Raw genomic sequence first — 9,576 nt, 5'->3', positions numbered from 1 at the left:
ATATGCCTGAACAAGACCAAATGCAAGGGGTTGGTTTTTTTGCACCTTAAGAGGCCGTATCAAGAACAAAAAAACAAGGAAGAAGCCAAACGCGTTTTTGCAGTTGGAGCTTGTTGCGAGGCGTTCTGAGTATTCTAATCGACTCCCTAGGGTGTTCTGAACGTGAACCAATCTTCCTCATCGACCAAAACGCACAGCAACGCATCTCCATAGCCACGGTTTGCTTCCAAAAATTTTGAATCCGAATTCGCTCATATGCACTTCATACATCGTATTTAAATCCGTGGTTATGTTTATAATCTTGTTAGGAAGCTATCTGTGCCGTTTGATTCGATTTTGATTGCAGATAAAGGGATCCGCCATTGTTAGGTTTCAAAGCTTCTAAATTGGGGCTTTGCAAACCGAGCAAAATTAGACGAAACTATGACTCTAGCCATGATCAGGAGGCGAATCCGATTCGTTCTATGCATTTATCTTGAATTTATATTATGTATTGTGGATTTTCAATGATTACAGGTCTAAGGGAACACGTGAAAAACCGTGGCCTAAAACACGTCTGTTGCAGAAAATTCCCAACGAAGAAGAAGATAAGTCCCTGGCGCGAATTCTGTTTTAAAATTTTGATCAATTCATCTTTGAATATATTACTTGCGCGTCGTTTCGTTAACAGGAACTGAAGCATGGCCTAGTGGTTAAAGCGTTACCTCAAGCGGTTGACTCATAAGGCAGGGGTTCGATCCCTGCTCTTTACATTATTTTTGTGATACTTTCTTGAAAACACCTACAAACGGATCCAGCGCATCCATCCTATGCTGGCCTACGTTACTCCCCACACCATCAGCCGTCTGATCATCAGCGTCCAGAATCCAACGCATCCAGAGCTGAAGGTGCATCATGGATCTCAAGACACACCACACTGAATCAAGATAAGTTCTAATTTCTTTTTTCTTTTTTTTTTAATTACATAAAATCCTTTTTTGTATATTTATATATATAAATTTCATATAAATATTTTCTTTTTCTTTACAAAATCCTAAAAACCTCTTTTTTAAATAATAAGTGTCGATTCCTCGATTTTATTAAAAAATAATAATAATAATAATAATAATAATAATAATAATAATAATAATAGTTTAAAATGTATTTAAATTGTTTTAATTCATAAATTAATTTTGGGTTAATCAATTAAAATATATTTTGACCTTTTAAAAATCTATATTTTCATTTTTGATCGATTTAATTAGCTCGAAGACCAATAATTAATTAAATCCGATTGTTATTCAATTCAATTTTCACCCGATTTAATATTTACAAGAATTTGCTATACACTGAAGAATATTTTCTTTGTGCATTTTCTTTTCAGGGTTAGCAACAGGATTTCCTCCGACGATGCGCCACACCCTTCACAAAGCTAAGTACCCTATTTATTTTTAAAAGTCTATTTTGTTTCCTTTGATTTTAGGGTTTGCCCTTATATTTCTGAACTGTGCATACACTCACTCCATCTGTTTTCTGTCTTTGCCTTGCTACTTTCAGGGTAACTTCGAGGCTTCCTCCGACTGTCAACCATGTCAGATCAAATCCAAATGCAAAGCTAAGTATTGTTTATTTATTTATTATTAATTTCTTTATCCTTTATTTTTATTAGGGTTAACCCTAATTGCCTCTGAGCCGATAATGCACTCACCCTTCTTTGTTTATTCTTTCTTTTCCAAAGTTTCAGGGTTTGTCGAATTGCCAAAGCTACGAACGTTGGTAACCCTAAACTCTATCTCAATTATTACTTATGTTAAACCTTTTATTTTTATATCCCGCTGGTTTCAATTCCCCTCTCCTCCGCTGGTTTCAATTTCCCTTCCCCGTTATTACTGTTTATATTATACTGCGTGGTTAGTAATTTAGGGAGTGCAACCTTGAATTGAATTAGCCTCAATAATTATAAGATAATTTAATCGAATTAATCACGTGATTGATGCATCCACGCACACTTTTGGGTAACCTCTCTGTTGCCTTGTTGCCTGTTGCCTTGTTGCCTTGTATTTTGTGCAGAATAGCCAGTCCCTCGAATACGAGGATACCTCAACCATGTTGCCTCGATTAAAGGTCATGGTCCCTAATGATGCTGCCTTCGATACACTAACATGACCTCGACCCTCGGAAGTTGCCTACGGAAAAAGGCTGAGGTATCTTCTGGCTGCCTACGAAATGGCTTATTCTGATCCTTGCCTTAGACTACCTGCCCTTCTATGGCATGGGACAGTCTTATGGCAAAGGATGCTTCGATGACCCTTCAACCTCCAAACGAAAGGCTTCCTGCCCTCTTATGGCAAGGATAGACCCTTTCATTCTGAAAGGCTAAAAAGAGACCTATCATCTGAGTTTAAGGTAATTGCCCCTAATTGCCTTGCAATGCTCAAACCTTTTTATTATATTCTTTCTCATAATTTTTCAAAAGGGCAACGCTTATTCACAAGCTAAAGTCCCTATCTCTTTCATCTACCTTTTCTGAAAACGAGCAAGCAAAGCAATTAAGAGCCCATGGAAAACCATGGATGCAAAGGGTGCCTTACACCTTCCCTTTGCATAAATTACCCCCCGAACTTAGATTTCTTTTAAAAGGTTTTTTTTCTGTTTCTTTTTGCCTTTCTGAATTTGTTTGGATAAAATAAAAGTCGGTGGCGACTCTTGCTTACCGTACATTTCGATCGATAAAAAGTCAGTTCACCGTATTACAGAACTGGCGACTCTGCTGGGGATTATTTCGATTAAGAGGGGTTACCTTAAAAGTTTAGGATTCACCTTAAATGTTTTCTATTGTTTGCTTTGCTTGTTTTATTTTTCAGGGGCGTTTTGGGAATTAACTGATGGACGAATCCTATTCCCGGATTCAAGAACACTTAAGATTAGGAGTGGCATAGTCATGGCGACCTCTTTCACATATGTGGGAGATGAGTCAATATGAAGTTCACGCTTGAGTTAGGACTCCATAGCATATGCACACCTTTCTCAAATGAGGGGGGTCTATGTATGTGTCTGTGGGTGCGCCGGAGCTCAAGGACCTTTAGTTACCCTTAACCCATCCTGGCCTTTAGGAACGTAGTGGGGGGACTACCCTTGACAAATGTTAAGGACTAGTCGCTACCCGATGCTACAATTCAGATAGGTTCTTTCTCAAAGTATCATTGCATGGTGCAAATGCATCATGTCCGAGGGTGCTTTAGAAGGGCTGACAATTCTGGATAACTTGTAGAACCCGTTGCTGAAATCTCCTTATCCATAGAAATACCCTTGGGAAGGACACCTGATCGGACTTCATGCAAGCCTTAAGCCAAAAATTGTGTGACTTGTGTGACTTACTTGTGTGTGCTACTAACCCTTCTATTTCATGGTAGGATTGGCTAATAGGACATTTCGTCCTTATTACCTTATGTCTCGCTTAATGCATTACATTCGCATGACATCATGACATCATAACATCACATGTTAACTAACCCTTTCAAGGATCTTAGGAATTTAAGGCGCACAAATTCAGATGCCCTTATCAAGGACTAATTTTTCATCAGGGGGCAAGAGGATTTATTTTCCTCTGGCCACATGTCTTCCAATTCAGAGATTCTACACCTATCAAGGGGCAAGAGGATTTATTTTCCTCTGGCCGTATGCCTTCTAGTTCAGAGACATCATACCTATCAAGGGGCAAGAGGATTTATTTTCCTCTAGCCATGTGCCTTCCAATTCAGAGGTATCCCGAATCAGAGGCTATGACCCACTGGATATGGTGAGCTTGATTCCCATAGAAGAACACCCAAGAATCAAAATTTTTCAAACAAAGATGCTACCAAATCATTTCTAATGTTTCTAACTAAATTCCGTAAAGATCCTTGAAAACATTACATTTGCATTCATCACATTGCATAACAGGTTTCCGCAATAAGTTTCCCATTCTCTCTCGCTGTTTATTTCAGCACAACTGAAATCTCGAGCAATCATTCAAAAAATCTTCAGGCTCGGAATACCCGATCCCAGACTTTGATTCTGAACTCACCCAAGGGGCAAGAAGAATTGAAGGCACTCCTATTCTTGGGGTACAATTACAATGCGAGATGCGCTTATTATTCGAACAATCCTGGTTATGGTGTAAAGGATGGTAGACCATTGAGGCGTGCGATTAAAGATTTAATCATGACACTCAAATCAGAAAAGACCACGATAATGGAATCACGACAACTGAGTCACGACAACAAAGTCACGACAACTGAGTCACGATAATGGAATCACGACAACTGAGTCACGACAACAAAGTCACGACAACTGAGTCACGATAATGGAATCACGACAACTGAGTCACGACAACAAAGTCACGACAACTGAGTCACGATAATGGAATCACGACAACTGAGTCACGATGATGGAATCACGACAACAAAGTCACGACAACTGAATCACGACAACTGAGTCACAACAGGCAATTCACTCATATGATCCAGAGGCTCAGGATAATCGAGCCAATGAATTCTAACACCACCCTTCTGACACCCCTGTGGTGATCACCGCCCCTATGCCTAGTCATGACAAGACTAATTGACGTCTAGACGGACGAACTTTTGGATCATTAGATCTACTTTCATTTGCATGTTTATTTTCTGTTTGTTTAAACATTCAAATTATGATAGACATTATCTGTTTTAATAATCATCATCAGTGCATTGCATATATTCGTCTTGAATAAATTATTTCGTTATCACTCATTTTAAATTACGTCTTTACTTTGCATATGTTTTATGATACTCAACTCTGGCTAAAGCTGTATACCTTTTGAGGGAGGATGACGAAAACGATACCGCAACCTCATACAGTATGCTTTTGAGCGGACTATGCTGACGATGTACAGGCATTGTTTCAATTCCTAAACAGTGGAGACATAAGGATGTTAATCCCTCGTCAACCCCTTTGAGCCTAAGAAGTAGAAGTTTCTTTCTTGTACTAATCAAAACCCTTTGATCATAACCTGGGGCAGGGTAGTTCTCAGTTAACTTAGCTGTGCATTCTATTTTAAGAGAATCAGTCAGTACACCTTTCAACAAAGGTTTCAACCACAAGCGTTCATCCGCACACGTCAAAGAAGGGTTGGAGATGTCAATCAAAAGCCAATGATGGTTCATCAATCATTAAGCAAGGCAGTCAATATCTTTCAAAAAAAAAAATGAAAAATGAAAAACATACATACAAAGAAAAGCCTGCTAAGTCAAAAATCAAAAAGGTGACTTAGGCAAAAATCAAGGCATCCCGCTGACTGTAATCTCAAAAATAAACAGTTCAGGCAAAAGTTAGGGATATCAAAAAGATGAAAACAGAGAAGTCAATAAATTCCTGAACGACACAATGTTGTGACTACCAAAAGGAAGAAGTGACTGTCATCTCAAAGGTTCTCTTTACTGGTGAACCATCATCATCATCAAAGGTACAAATCTAAAAGTCTCTTGGAACCTGAATGCATAAGTTGAATTAACTGAGCTTAGGATTGAAGATCATCACGAAGAGGGGGTGGGTACAATCAAATTTTGAGCCTTTATCCTTTGTTTCTTAAACCGTGAACCAAGCCACATTACAACCCTTGAAAGTCCTAACTGAAGCATGGTTAGTTCAAAAGCGTACTGTCACCAAAAGGGTATCCCGACTCCTTAAAGTTTACTACAAATGTTAAGTTGATATCCTGTTTTTCACAAACATCACATTATTACAAATAGCATGTTTTTACGAATATCACGCTTTTACATCTCTTGTTTTAATGTCTTTTCAAAACTCAAGACAAATGTATGCATTGCATCTCATGAATTCATTATTAAACATATTCTGCTACATAATTTCAAATGCTAGCATCAGAAAGAACTTGCACATGGTACAACTAATGACTAAAAGCTATCCCAACAGACAAGATTACTCCGAGAAGCAATGTCTCGTACGTATACAAGGGGCATGGGGCAATCCAGTCAAGATTATAAGAATCTCTCAAAAGCCAAACAATCAAAGGCATACACCTCAAGTGGGTTTCAAACTATTTGTCCAAACAATCTGAGGCAATCAAGTCAAGTTTCCGAGAATCTCTCAAGGATGCCAAAATAATGAGGGGCACGCATCCAAGAAGATCTGAAGCTACTTTTCAACCAACATAGGACATCATATTGGGCATATGATTACTAGGGGCATGTCTCCTAAAGTGCACATCTTATAAAGTCCTCGCAAGGCGAATCTTTCCAAAGGTCCTGCTAACTGGGGCAAATCTATACAAGTCCAGTTTGACATTTTAAGTGACGTGTCCTAAATCAAGTAGTAGTTACTATAATACTGGGGGCAACTTTCACCCATGTCTCCCCACAAAGCCGGGTTCACAAGATCATATCCCCACAGAGTAATTATTAAGAAGATACAAACGCTCCCGATAAAGACATGGCTGCCCAACAGAGTTTACATCTTCAACACTGTCGCTCTCCTCCAACATGATTTATCAATATCTTTATCACCAATCAGGGAACATCAAGTCACCGATCATCTCCAAGCAGAAATCACAAATCCCCAGCTGAGCATATTCAAAACAAGATTAGACATCAAAATCACAAAGGCGTAAAGATTTATTTTCTCGATCAAAGCAACATAAATCATATTCACATATCATATGGCATAAACATATTCATACATCGCATACATCGCCTCATAACGAATTCATACATAACACACAAGTTTCTCATTTATTTTGAGAAACTCATCATACATACATCATAACATTGCATAAAAATTAACCTTACCTTTTTCAGAATACAGGTACAGACAAATGAACGAAATTCCCAACTTTCTAAGATCTAATTCATTTACCACGAACGGTAATGACACGATCATTTTCAAGATCTAATTCAGTTACTACGAACGGTACTGACACGATCAACGCTCAGAGATCTAATTCTATCATCACGAACGGTGTAGACACGATCAATGACCAACCAAGTCTAATTCAGTTACTACGAACGGTGCTGACACGACAGAAGATCTAATTCGGTTACTACGAACGGTACTGACACGATCAAATCTCAGAGATCTAATTCCATCATCACGAACGGTGTGGACACGATCAATTAATTCTACAGTCTAATTCAGTTACTACGAACAGTGCTGACACGGCAAGAGAATCTAATTCTATCATCACGAACGATGTAGACACGATTATCTCTCCAAGATCTAATTCAGTTACTACGAACGGTGCTGACACGATCGACCTTTAAAGAATCTAATTCTATCATCGCAAACGATGTAGACACGATTATCTCTCCAAAAGATCTAATTCATTTACTACGAACGGTAATGACACGATCAACGCGCAAACGACATCTTCTCAGACTTCAACTACCAGATGGCATCCGCAAGCCCATCTCCGATAAAAGTCCCTATTTCAAATGGGGCAAATTTCTTGGTATTCTTATGTTCAATCATCTTCCACCTTCAGATACCGACTGGCGCGCAGACCACTCTACATCTTCAGGTTTAAGATAATTGAACAGGGGCAGCTGTCATACCCCAAAATTTGCCCATCATATTTTCATACTCAAGTTCATTTGAATCTTAGAAGCTTAAGATTCGACTGAGTATACACTCTCCTAAACTACAGTCTCCAAACTAGGGTTTAGTGTCTCTTCAAGAAAAGTCAACTTATGATAACTCAAGTGGATTCCATGATCTCTCATATGCCTCACAGTACCCTCATGCCAAGTTTCAAGTGAGCCAATACGTTACAAGTCCTCCGAAAAGGTCAAACGAAAACACCTTTTGGGTCTAAGCTCATAACTTAAGCATGGAATATTTAATTGAGATGAAACCAAAAGCATCATTTAGAAGACATCTTGGGCTTCCCGAAAAGTCCTAGAATATCTTTATATGACAAGTATTGAGAGAGATATGCCTTGTCAAAGTTGGGCGATTTTGAAGAAAAAATATGAAGTAAAAAGGGTTCAAATTGGATTTTCTTTTAAATGGGCCTAACTTCTTAAGCTTCAATCTTGGTCCACAAGTTATCTAAGTTATCAAGACCAATTTCCACGAATTAATAAGTTTTACTTGATTTTATATGGTTTTTTATTCATTTAAATAATGATTAATAGTTATATAAATCAATAAAAATCAAATGTTTGGCCATGGGCTTTGTAATTATCAATTCCAATCAGTATTTACTCCATATTATCTCACAAATTTCGTGAACAAATGATTGGCACAAGATTGATGCAAATTTGGCCAATTTTGGAAAATTTGAAAGATGATTTGTGATCAAATGCAATCTCTAGATTCAAGGAGATTTGGTTCAGTTATGTTGACCTAATTCAACCTCTATATATGCCTGAACAAGACCAAATGCAAGGGGTTGGTTTTTTTGCACCTTAAGAGGCCGTATCAAGAACAAAAAAACAAGGAAGAAGCCAAACGCGTTTTTGCAGTTGGAGCTTGTTGCGAGGCGTTCTGAGTATTCTAATCGACTCCCTAGGGTGTTCTGAACGTGAACCAATCTTCCTCATCGACCAAAACGCACAGCAACGCATCTCCATAGCCACGGTTTGCTTCCAAAAATTTTGAATCCGAATTCGCTCATATGCACTTCATACATCGTATTTAAATCCGTGGTTATGTTTATAATCTTGTTAGGAAGCTATCTGTGCCGTTTGATTCGATTTTGATTGCAGATAAAGGGATCCGCCATTGTTAGGTTTCAAAGCTTCTAAATTGGGGCTTTGCAAACCGAGCAAAATTAGACGAAACTATGACTCTAGCCATGATCAGGAGGCGAATCCGATTCGTTCTATGCATTTATCTTGAATTTATATTATGTATTGTGGATTTTCAATGATTACAGGTCTAAGGGAACACGTGAAAAACCGTGGCCTAAAACACGTCTGTTGCAGAAAATTCCCAACGAAGAAGAAGATAAGTCCCTGGCGCGAATTCTGTTTTAAAATTTTGATCAATTCATCTTTGAATATATTACTTGCGCGTCGTTTCGTTAACAGGAACTGAAGCATGGCCTAGTGGTTAAAGCGTTACCTCAAGCGGTTGACTCATAAGGCAGGGGTTCGATCCCTGCTCTTTACATTATTTTTGTGATACTTTCTTGAAAACACCTACAAACGGATCCAGCGCATCCATCCTATGCTGGCCTACGTTACTCCCCACACCATCAGCCGTCTGATCATCAGCGTCCAGAATCCAACGCATCCAGAGCTGAAGGTGCATCATGGATCTCAAGACACACCACACTGAATCAAGATAAGTTCTAATTTCTTTTTTCTTTTTTTTTAATTACATAAAATCCTTTTTTGTATATTTATATATATAAATTTCATATAAATATTTTCTTTTTCTTTACAAAATCCTAAAAAACCTCTTTTTTAAATAATAAGTGTCGATTCCTCGATTTTATTAAAAAATAATAATAATAATAATAATAATAATAATAATAATAATAATAATAATAATAGTTTAAAATGTATTTAAATTGTTTTAATTCATAAATTAATTTTGGGTTAATCAATTAAAATATAT

This window comes from Vicia villosa, unplaced genomic scaffold, assembly GCF_029867415.1.
Source record: "Vicia villosa cultivar HV-30 ecotype Madison, WI unplaced genomic scaffold, Vvil1.0 ctg.000109F_1_1, whole genome shotgun sequence".
Classification (NCBI taxonomy): Eukaryota; Viridiplantae; Streptophyta; class Magnoliopsida; order Fabales; family Fabaceae; genus Vicia; species Vicia villosa.
The sequence above is the reverse complement of the archived record's forward strand: the minus strand, read 5'-3'. Positions refer to the sequence as shown.